Source organism: Schistocerca americana, chromosome 2, assembly GCF_021461395.2.
Source record: "Schistocerca americana isolate TAMUIC-IGC-003095 chromosome 2, iqSchAmer2.1, whole genome shotgun sequence".
NCBI classification, from domain to species: Eukaryota; Metazoa; Arthropoda; class Insecta; order Orthoptera; family Acrididae; genus Schistocerca; species Schistocerca americana.
This window is the reverse complement of record NC_060120.1, coordinates 869,540,147-869,552,341: the sequence shown is the minus strand read 5'-3', so window position 1 is coordinate 869,552,341 and position 12,195 is coordinate 869,540,147. Positions and strand designations below refer to the sequence as shown.

At 42.0% G+C, this 12,195-nt stretch overlaps 1 protein-coding gene and 1 non-coding gene across 2 annotated transcripts in view; one reads left to right on the top strand and one right to left on the bottom strand.

Moving 5' to 3' along the window:
• The window catches only part of LOC124596651, a 299,480-nt gene that overhangs the window by 93,221 nt on the left and 194,064 nt on the right, over nucleotides 1–12,195 (bottom strand). The gene's annotated exons all lie outside the window — the stretch shown is intronic.
• On the top strand, nucleotides 3,960–4,034 carry Trnat-ugu. Its single transcript has one exon. It is a non-coding gene; the product is annotated as a tRNA-Thr (tRNA).

Here is a 12,195-nt window from a genome sequence, read left to right as displayed (position 1 = left end):
ATTATTGTTATTCGACCGTGAAAATAATTCAACTGCGAGTAGGTATCCAGTTCTTTTCTGTGGAGACTAACACAGGACATGCGCAGTAACGTTAACTGCAGTGGTAAGTGTCTGGTTCGCATACGAAACGATTCTCGCTCTGGCCGTCATAATACGGTTTCTGACGTTCCGCTCAGTGCCGAAGTCGTTACGAGAATGAAGCCACAGGTTACTTTCTTGCTGATGCCCAAGTGCCAGAGCTCGTTTTCTGCCTCGCCAAACACTGACGTCCAGCTACGTTAAACACACATCTCCCTGGACCCCACGATTTTTCTCCCCTTTAATGTTGGTTGTTTCATTCCAATCACTTCATATCGGACGGTTATGAGCTGAAACAACATAAGTAAAAATGTGAATCATTTACCTGTGAAGAAACTCAGTAACAAAGTGATCTGTGTTTTCGATAGTGTTGTTATTTCATTAATGGAAGTTTAGAAGCACGACTTCATCATCATGGTGCTCAGATGGTTAAAACCAGAACGAGGTGCAGCAACAACGCGTTCTACCCGTAGGAGGCACAGTGCGTACTTAACACTATGCCGTACGGCGACACCACAGTGGTGTCGTACGCGAAGTAACGATCAACGGCCGGCGACACCACAGTGGTGTCGTCTGCATAGTATCGCTGAGTGGCTGGCGACAGCCGACAGCATGTTAGTATCTTTTACTTTCTGTTGGCGTTTTGTTTATGTAACAATAAACTACACACGTCAACAAGTGTTTTGTTGTTATAAGTACTTGTGCCCTTTCATCATGGAGGGCGAAAGAGACAAAAGGATTATTTACGATGAATGCGCGGACGTCTTGTCTGACGTTCCGAACGACTTGGCTGGTTGGGAAGAAGACATTGGATATAAAAAAAATGAAAGTGAAGCAGAAGAAGATAGTGAAATACATCCAAGAAGAATTCGGCAAACGCTACGGTTGCCAACTGGTTCGGCTGAATCAGACGGAGACAGTGCACAGTGGTCAGACTTTGATTTACCGAGGATCAGTAATAAATTTGAACGATCCCCGGGTCCAAACCTATTTCCGAAAGATACACAGAGCGTCGAGGACACCGTACAATTACATATTGGGAACGATGTATTTGAATATATTAGCAACGAAACCAAAAAGTACTACAGTCAAAATTGCAATAGAAGGAAACTGGATTTAAAAAATGCCAAATTTGTCGACGTTACGGGACTCGAACTTAGAAAATGGTTTGGGCTTGCTATCCTTATGGGAATTGTAAGAAAAGCAAGGATCAATAATTATTGGTCAACGAATCCGTTGATAGACACAGCGATATTTCGCAAAACGATATCCCGCAACCGATTCAGACAAATATTATAATTTTTACATTTTCCCGAGAGCAACAATAAACTGGATAGTGCCGACTGGCTTGTCAAAGTGCAGTTCGGAATTGATTATTTTTCCAAAAAGTTTAAAGAAACGTTTAATCTAAGTCAAAACATCTCAGATGATGAAGGAATGATACCGTGGCGTTGACGGTTAAATTTTAAAGTTCACAATCCATCGAAAATTGCGAAATACGGCATACTCTTTCGGATGCTGTGTCATTCGAGTACGGGATACATTTCCTCATTCAAGATATATTCCGGCGCTCGACAGCCTTTAGCAAAAACAGTGACGGAACTATTGACACCTTCTGATGGAAAGTGGCATCACCTCTGCATGGATAATTATTATAACAGTGTAGAACTTGCAAAGAAGTTACTTGAAAAGAAAATTCGAGTTTGTGGAACGATACGGCAAAATTGAGGATTTCCGGAAAATTAAAGCGCGAAAAAGTCAATGTGTTTGAAGCTTGTCATCAACGGGAAGATGACAAGCGACCGGCGACAAGCCAAGTAATACGACCTAGCGCTGCCGGCGCCAAGCGAATAAATGTGTACGAGACGTGCGGACGTAAAGGTTTAATTGAAACTTGCGATGTCGTGGTTGAACATATACAGGTTTACAGAAGAATATATGTAGGCTTTTGATGAAAGATTGCAACTATGTGATATACACCGTTCAGCCAAAACATTAAGACCATTGCCCAAAGCGAGGATGGATGTCAAAAATGGTTCGAATGGCTCTTAGCACTATGGGACTTCTGAGTCATCAGTCCCCTAGAACTTAGAACCACTTAAACCCAACTAACCTAAGGACACCACACACATCCATGTCCGAGGCAGGATTCGAAACTGCGACCGTAGCGGTCACGCGGTTCCAGACTGTAGCGCCTAGAACCGCTCGGCCATTCTGGCCGGCGAAGGATGTCACCTGCTGGCGTTGCAGGCACGTGACGTGCTATGAAAAGTATATAAGCGCAACAGAGACGGATGGGGATCACCCTAGCCAAGACATGGGCTCTAAATGGGGAAATCCACTCAGATAAGCGACTTTGTCTAAGGGCAGATGATTATTGTTACGAAGAGTCTGTGAACGAGTAATCCAAATGTTCAGGTGCTACTGTCGTAAGCATCTACGGAAAGAGGTAAGAAAGTTAAACTACCACTAGGAGCTTAATGATTGAACGTCGACGACTCTTCGCAGAACGTGGGGTTCGTAGGTTCGTCTACTCTGTAAAACAGGATAGTGGGATCTCTGCCGAAAGAGAAATATGCTGGTGCACGCAGAAGTGTTTCGGAGCACACCGTTCATCGTACATTGTTGAACATGGAGCTCCGCAGCAGACCACCACTACGACTGCAGTGGGCACGGGACCAGCGAGATTAAACGGTCGATCGATGGAAACGTGTCGGCTCTTCGGGTGAGTCACATTTTTGCTACACCAGGTCGATGGTCGTCTGCACAAAAGCCGTCATCTGGGTGAACGGCGGCTTGAGACGTGCAGCACACCAGGGGCGAATGATGGTGAGAACGGTCTTGTGTTACGGGCGACATTTTCCTGCGCTTGCATCGGACGTATGGTAGTAATCGAAGACGTGCTAACAGCTGAGAACCATCTGCATCCCTTCATGCTTGATGTCTTCCGCGACGCCGATTTCATCTTTCAGCAGTATAATTGTGCGTGTCTAGTAGCCAGAAGAGTTTTACAGTGGTTTGAGGAGCATTATAATGGAACCCACGGTGATGTCTTGACGACCAAATTCGGCTGATGTAAATAATATGGAACCTATCTGGGTCGCTATCGGACGCTATATATGACGGTAGTATCTGTTCCCGAAAGAACAGTTACCGTGGATGACCATGCAGCTTTGCTAGAAATGAAATGATAATTAAATGGACACCCTAGCTGCAAACAGGCGTTGATGTACTTCATTGGGGACATGTTGAAAATGTGTGCTCCGACCGGGACTCGAATCTGGGATCTCCTGCTTACATGGCAGACGCTCTATCCATCTGAGCCACCGGGAGCACAGAGAAAAAGTGCGTCTCTAGGGACTTATCCCTTCCACGCTCCCAGTGAGATCCACATTCCCAACATATCCACACCACTACATTCGTAGTGCGCCTAATAGATGTTTGCCCATCATACTCATTACTCGTGGCAGATTAATCTACCAAATCCCGTACGAGTTCGGACATAGCGTGTGCGTTCGCACAGTAAGGTCAATGGCCGGGAAGCCATATTTTAACTATATATGACGGTAGTATCTGTTCCCGAAAGAACAGTTGCCGTGGATGACCATGCAGCTTTGCTAGAAATGAAATGATAATTAAATGGACACCCTAGCTGCAAACAGGCGTTGCTGTACTTCCCGGCCATTGACCTTCTTGTGCGAACGCACACACTATGCCCGAACTCGTACGGGACTTGGTAGATTAATCTGCCACGAGTAATGAGTATGATGGGCAAACATCTATTAGGCGCACTACGAATGTAGTGGTGTGGACATGTCGGGAATGTGGGTCTCACGGGGAGCGTGCAAGGGATAAGTCCCTGCAAACGCACTATCCTCTGTGCCCGCGGTGGCTCAGATGGATAGAGCGTCTGCCATGTAAGCAGGATATCCCGGGTTCGAGTCCCGGTCGGGGCACACATTTTCAACATGTCCGCAATGAAGTACATCAACGCATGTTTGCAGCTAGGGTCATTTATCACTTCACTGCTATCGGACGCTATCACCGCGTTCGCAAATCAGCTGCCGGTTCCCTACGCGAATTACTCGACCTGTGCGTACACATCTAATGGCACACACCTACAAATATAACAAGAAACGGTCGAATCCCTGATATGCAGAATTAGTGATGTATTTCATTCCAAAGACGGAAAAGCAAGCTATTAAGCAGGTGGTCAAATGTTTTGGCTCATTAGTGTATTTTTGCTAATTCTGTTCCCACACATTGTACTAGAATTTATTCGTATAAGGCAGTCTCATGACTGTTAAATGAGTCACATGCGTTCTGTAACCTATAGTACTAGTTATCATTTTCGATATAATCATTTTCGAAAGTACCTTACTCCAAAATCTTATGTTTTCAGGATGACATTCTGTGGTTGAGTATATGGAATGAAACAGGATTGGTTTCCAGTGTTTACAGAACAGAATGAAATGCATATTTTACCACTATTGCACTTGCTAAGTTTTGCAGCCTCTTTTAAAAAAAAGTCTTTCTTGAGGATGTAATTCATACACATCCTCAAGCTACATTTTTAGTAGTGCATTAAGTTGTTTCGTTTTTTATTTATACTATTTAATAGTACTGTAACTCTAATCAAAACACATTAAAAATGGTTGCACTGATCATCATCACCACCACCAGCACTGTTACGAACAGGCCATTTCATCAAATCATCATGTTGTTGTTGTTGTGGTCTTCAGTCCTGAGACTGGTTTGACGCAGCTCTCCATGCTACTCTATCCTGAGCAAACTTCATCTCCCAGTACCTACTGCAGCCTACATACTTCTGAATCTGCTTGGTGTATTCCTCTCTTGGTCTCCCTCAACGATTTTTACCCTCCACGCTGCCCTCCAATAGTAAATTGGTGATCCCTTTGTAGGGAAGCAGCCTACTCACGCTGTAGTAAATTCACATCAGTTTCCATTGTGTGCCAGCCAGTCTGCTGTAACTAGCTCTGACGTCATAAATGTTGCGCAGTACCTTAAAAATCAAGCAAATGACCTAAAACTTTTCTAGCATGTCAGGAATAATACTAAATTAATGTGTGTTAAATATCAGTTCGATAACTTCGGCCATTTTCGAAATTTGGACATTTTTCTGAAAAAATCATTGGCGCAACAGAAAAGAGCTAGAGACATAAAAATTTATATTTAGATTCATCTTTCATAATGATTTAATAAAAACAGTACTTTGGATTTCACAAATTAAGATATTAGTGGAAATTCATGATTTTCTGGTTTTCGTCTCAAAACTGAAGGAAGCAAGATAGATTAAGTAGGCTAATAAATAAGGCTAGGATGTTTAGATTTAAATAGATTGGAGGTCCGCTATGACTATGAAGATGTGAAAAGTTTCTTTTGAATACCTATAAAATTATAGCGATAGCGGATCTCAAAAGGGCCAGTTCAGAGCTCATCTACAGCATGCAGTGTAATTTAATTAATTCTCTCACCCAAAATATTTAACTTAGCCACGTCAAAAATTTATTATAAATACTTACCTGCGTGCTGAATGCACATTTAAATTAAGAGCTTCATCGGCCATCAGCAAAAGAAGCTATAATTTATTATGTAACTTGAAGTGGTGCGTTACTAGCCCAGCGGCTAGTCGGGAGAGCCGATTTGATCAGGCGTTCCCTTAGCCGTCCGCACCGCGGCTTTATATATAAGAACGCTGCGCGAGGAAGCAAGGCCAGAGTTCTCTCAAGACGCTGAATAACACGCCATCTGTGTCGGGAGTCGCGTCGCATCGGTATCACTGCTACAAACAGCCTCGGGTGTCGTATTAAGATACTAGAGATACGCGGAACCATGAAATCATTTCAAGTGAAGTGTTAATTCTGGGATTATTTTCATTATCTAGCTTCAGTTTGCGTATTGTCGTATTTTCACGTGCCGTCGCGGGACAGACATTCTACCAATTATTTAGCGTTGCGTTTGATGAAATATTCTCATCAAATTATGGCGAGCATTCTTTTTAACATTTAATTCGGACATTTATAGTTGCATCAGCGCATTAGACTCTGAACTGCTCTGTTAGTTAGGTTGTAGGGAAACTTGTGTTTTTTATCAGTGAATTTCAGAATATACTCAACTATTTTGGAAAATCGTTTTTGATTAGAAATCCCGGACAATCTCCTAATTCCTCAGAGCTATAAGCTGCAGCTATAATGGTATTCTCAGATGAAGTGGGCACTAGGAACTCTAATTACAGGCTTCACGTTTTGTTAAATCACTTTCTGGGTGCTAAAAAGTAAATAGAGAGCCAGTGTTGAGAACGGGGAAAGACAGCATTAACAACATTCTAAAAGCCTGAAACTGATTCAACATGCAAGCATTTATACAGCAATTTATTTTTACAACTTAACCGCCGCCCCACACATTGATGCCTCAGAACATGTCCTACCAACCGATCCCTTCTTCTAGTCAAGTTGTGCTACAAACTCCTCTTTTCCCCAACTACCCATCTAATCTTCAGCATTCTTCTGTAGCTCCACATTTCGAAAGCTTCTATTCTCTTCTTGTCTAAACTATTTATCGTCCACGATTCACTTCCATACATGGCTGCAGTCCATAAAAATACTTTCAGAAACGACTTCCTAACACTTAAATTTATACTCCATGTTAACAAATTTCTCTTCTTCTGAAACGCTTTCCTTGCCATTGCCAGTCTACATTTTATATCCTCTCTACTTCGGCCATCATCAGTTATTTTACTCCCCAAATAGCAAAACTCCTTTACTACTTTACGTGTCTCATTTCCTAATCTAATTCCCTCAGCATCACCTGAGTTAACTCGACTACCTTCCATTATCCTCGTTTTGCTTTTGTTGATGTTCATCTTATACCCTCATTGCAAGCCCCTGTCCATTCCATTCAACTGCACTTCGAAGTCCTTTGCTGTCTCTGACAGAATTACAATGCCATCAGCGAACCTCAAAGTTTTTATTTCTACTCCATGTATTATAATACCTACTCCGAATTTTTCTTTTGTTTGCTTCACTGCTTGATCAATATACAGATTGAATAACATCGGGGAGAGGCTACAACCCTGTCTCACTCCCTTCCTAGCCACTGCTTCCCTTTCATGTCCCTCGACTCTTATAACTGCCATCTGTTTTCAGTACAAATTGCAAAAAGGCCTTTTGCTCCCTGTATTTTACCCCTGCCACCTTCAGAATTTGAAAGAGAGTATTAAAGTCAACATTTTCAAAAGCTTTCTCTAAGTCTACAAATGCTAGAAACGTAGGTTTGCCTTTTCTTAATCTAGCTTCTAAGATAAGCCGTAGGGTCAGTATTGTCTCACGTGTTCCAACATTTCTACGGAATCCAAACTGGTAATAATCATAGAAATACCTATATTCATGCGGAATATAATCAACTATATGTTTTATGTTTTGCATTTTGCTCCCATTAATAGCCTTGTGTCGCTGACCAGACACTTCCCTCACAGCTGACCATATGGTTTTAATTTTATCCTGTGAATTAGCTATTCTATTTGCATACCACATACTCTTTGCCTTCCTAATAACATTTTTAAGCACCTTACAATATTGTTTGTAATGGGCTACTCTAGCTCGATTGTGACTACTTCTAACATTTTGATTTGATTCCCATTATGTTGTACAAGATATCCTTATCCCACTAGTCAGCCACCCGGGCTGCCTATTACTGCTAGTACCCCGTTTAGAACGTTCTAATGGAAAGCAACTCTCAAAGAGCATGAGAAATGTGTTAAGGAAAGCATTTATCATCTATGTTATCGGCACTACACACTTCCTGCCACTCCTGTTTCCTGACAAGGTTTAAAAAACTCTCTATTGCTGTTGGATTAGCTTTCTTACATAGTTTGTAATTATATGTGACATTCGTTTGAGTACAAAAGCCTTTAATCTTAAAATTTGTGCATCATGGTCTGAGAGTCTATTCACCCTTTTGCTAACAGAATGCCCAATGCTGCAACTGCACGCCGCAAAATGTAAACACACTACTGAGGCGTGAGGCTTGGATTAACGACGTAAGCACAGTCACGAATAACAGACCACTCGAGTCAATAACACAGCAAGAAATGCTGAGATTAATGAAAATCCACTAACAGGTTACTTGTGCAGCAACTATTAACACAAATAAACTTTAAAATAAGTAAATGAAGACTAAAACTTTATAAAATATTGACGAGCAACTTCAACAGCAATCCAACATATGTGACGTCACGTCAAAGAGCTCTAGGCAAAAACCAGCACTCGAACCTGAACACGGGCACCCAGGGCATGGACTTGCAGCAGCGACCACAGCGCCAGATAATGTTATCTGGTCCTAGTAGTGAATCCTACATTGGCAAGAGTCCAGATGGTCCATTATGCACAGATTTCAGCTGTATTTCTTAAGGGTGGTTCTATGTCGATGGTCATTCCAAGGCAGCAGTCAATCTCAGGTAATTCTCACATTATAATTCTCACATTATCATATCGCCAGGCATTTTGTAATTTCTTGCCAGGGTGCTACGTGTTGCATGGATCTATGAAGTTTGTTCCATCCTTTTCGCAGATATGATGCCACTGGGCGGTGGCGAATAGGTGCTTACATTTCAGAAGCTTTAGTGTTGTCTCTTCATGCCGGCACCACTATGGAACAAAGGACGGACAGCTAACGTGCTTTCTTCTTTCGTAGTTAATAAAGGCATCCTTTTTTTTTTTCATCAGTCTTCTGGCTGGTTTGATGCGGCTCGCCACGAATTCCTCTCCGGTGCAACCTCTTCATCTCAGAGTACCACTTGCAATCTACATCCTCAATTATTTGCTGGATGTATTCCAATCTCTGTCATCCTCTACAGTTTTTGCCCTCTACAGCTCCCTCTAGTACCATGGAATTCATTCCCTCATGTCTTAAAAGACGTCCTGTCATCCTGTCTCTTCTCCTTATCAATGTTTTCCACATATTCTTTTCCTCTCCGATTCTGCGCAGAATCTCCTCATTCCTTACCTTATCAGTCAACCTAATTTTCAACATTAGTCTGTAGCACCACATCTCAAATGCTTCGATTCTCATCTCTTCCGATTTTCCCACAGTCCATATTTCACAACCATACAATGCTGTACTCCAGAGGTACATACTCAGAAATTTCTTCCTCAAATTAAGGCCGATATTTGATATTAATAGACTTCTCTTGGCCAGGAATTCCCTTGTTGCCATTGCTAGTCTGCTTTCTATGTCTTCCTTGCTCCGTCCGTCACTGGTTCCTTTACTGCCTAGGTAGCAGAATTCCTTAACTTCATCTACTTCGTGACCATCAATCCTGATGTTAAGTTTCTCGTTGTTCTCATTTCTACTACTTCTCATTACCTTCGTCTTTCTGCGATTTACACTCAGTCCATACTCTGTACTCATTAGACTGTCATTCCGTTCGGCGGATCATGTAATTCTTCTTCACTTTCACTCAGGATAGCAATGTCATCTGCGATTCGAATCATTGATATCCTTTCACCTTAAATTTTAATTCCATTCCTGAACCTTTCTTTTATTTCCATCGTTGTTTCCTCGATGTACAGCTTGAACAGTAGGGCCGAAAGGCTACATCCTTGTCTTACACCCTTTTCAATACGAGCATTTCGTTCTTGGTCGTCCACCCTTATTATACCCTCTTGGCTGTTGTACATATTGTATATGACCCGTCTCTCCCTATAGCTTATCCCTACTTTTCTCAGAATTTCGAACATCTTGCACCATTTTACATTGTCGAACGCTTTTTCCAGGTCGACAAATCCTGTGAACGTGTCTTGATTTTTCTTTAGAATTGCTTCCTTATTAGCCGCAACGTCAGAATTGCCTCTCTCGCGCCTTTACCTTTTCTAAAGCTAAAAAGCGTATCCTCAATTTTCTTTTCCATTCTTCTGTATATTGTTCTTGTAAGCAGCTTGAATGCATGAGCTGTTAACCTGATTGTGCGATAATTCTCGCACTTGTCAGCTCTTGCCATCTTCGGAATTGTGTGGATGATGCTTTTCCGAAAATCAGATGGTACGTCGCCAGAGTTATACATTCTACACACCAACGTGAATAGTCGTTTTGTTGCCACTTCCCGCAATGATTTTAGAAATTCTGATGTAATTTTATCTATCCCTTCTGCCTATTAGATCTTAAGTCCTCCGAAGCTCTCTTAAATTCTGATTCTAATGCTGAATCCCCTATCTCTTCTAAATCTACTCCTCTTTCTTCTTCTTTCACATCAGACAAATATTCCCTCTCATAGAGGCTTTCAATGTATTCTTTCCACCTATCCGCTCTCTCCTCTGCATTGAACAGTGGAATTACCGTTGCACTCTTGATGTTATCATCCTTTCTTTTAATGTCACCGATGGTTGTTTTGACTTTCCTGTATGCTGAGCCTGTCCTTCCGACAATTATATCTTTTTCGATGTCTTCACATTTTTTCTGCAGCCATTTCGTCTTAGCTTCCCTGCACTTTTTATTTATTTTATTCCTGAGCGACTTGTATTTCTTTATTCCTGAGTTTCCCGGAACATTTTTGTACTTCCTCCTTTCATCGATCAGTTGAAGTATTTCTTCTGTTACCCATGGTAATTGCCATTTTTAAAGATGTCCATTCCTCTTCAACTGTACTGCCTACTGAGCTATTCCTTATTGCTGTATCTATAGCCTTAGAGAACTTCAACCTTATCTCGTCATTCCTTAGTGCTTCCGTATCCAACTTCTTTGCGTATCGATTCTTTCTAATGTTTAAAACTTCAGCCTGCTTTTCATCTCTACTATATTGTGATCTGAGTCTATATCTGCTCGGTGGGTACGTCTTACAATCCAGTATCTGATTTCGGAATCTCTGTCTGACCATGATATAATGTAACTGAAGTGTTCCCGTATCACCCGGCCTTTTCCAAGTATACCTCCTCCTCTTGTGGTCTTGAACTGAGTGTTCGCTATTGCTAGCTGAAACTTGTTGTTGTTGTTGTTGTTGTGGTCTTCAGTCCTGAGACTGGTTTGATGCAGCTCTCCATGCTACTCTATCCTGTGCAAGCTTTTTCATCTCCCAGTACCTACTGCTACCTACATCCTTCTGAATCTGCTTAGTGTATTCATCTCTTGGTCTCCCTCTACGATTTTTACCCTCCACGCTGCCCTCCAATACTAAATTGGTGATCCGTTGATGCCTCAGAACATGTCCTACCAACCGATCCCTTCTTCTGGTCAAGTTGTGCCACAAACTTCTCTTCTCCCCAATCCTATTCAATACTTCCTCATTAGTTATGTGATCTACCCATCTAATCTTCAGCATTCTTCTGAAACTTGTTAAAGAACTCCATTAGTCTTTCTCTCATTACTTTTCCCAACCCCATATTCTCCTGTAACCTTTTCTTCTACTCCTTCCCCTACAACTGTATTCCAATCTCCCGTGACTGTTAGATTTTCATATGCCTTTACATACTCTATTAGCCTTTCAATATTCTCATACACTTTCTCTATATATTCATCTTTAGCTTGCGACGTCAGCATGTATACCTGAACTATCGTTGTCGGTGTTGGCTTGCTGTCGATCCTGATAAAAACAACCCTATCGCTGAACTGTTCACAGTAACACACTTGCCCTACCCTCCTATTCATAACGAATCCTACTCCCGTTGCACCATTTTCTGCTGCCGCTGATATTACCCTATACTCATCTGACCAGAAATCCTTGTCTTCTTTCCACTTCATTGAACTCTACTAATCTAGATTGAGCCTCTGTATATCCCTTTTCAGATTTTCTAGTTTCCCTACCACGTTCAAGCTCCTGACATTCCGCGCCCCGATTCATAGAAGGTTATCCTTCCGACGATTATTCAATCTTTTTGGCAGTCCCCTCCCAGTAATCCGAATGGGGGCTATTCCGGAATCTTTTGCAAATGACACTTCTTCAATTACTGGCCACATGTCCTGTGGATACAAGTTACGTGTCTTTAATGCAGTGGTTTCCACTGCCTTTTGCATCCTCATACCGTTGATCATTTCTGATTCTTCCGTCTTTAGGGGAGTTTCCCACCCAAGAGCAAGAGTGTGCCCTGAAACTCTGTCCGCTCCTGC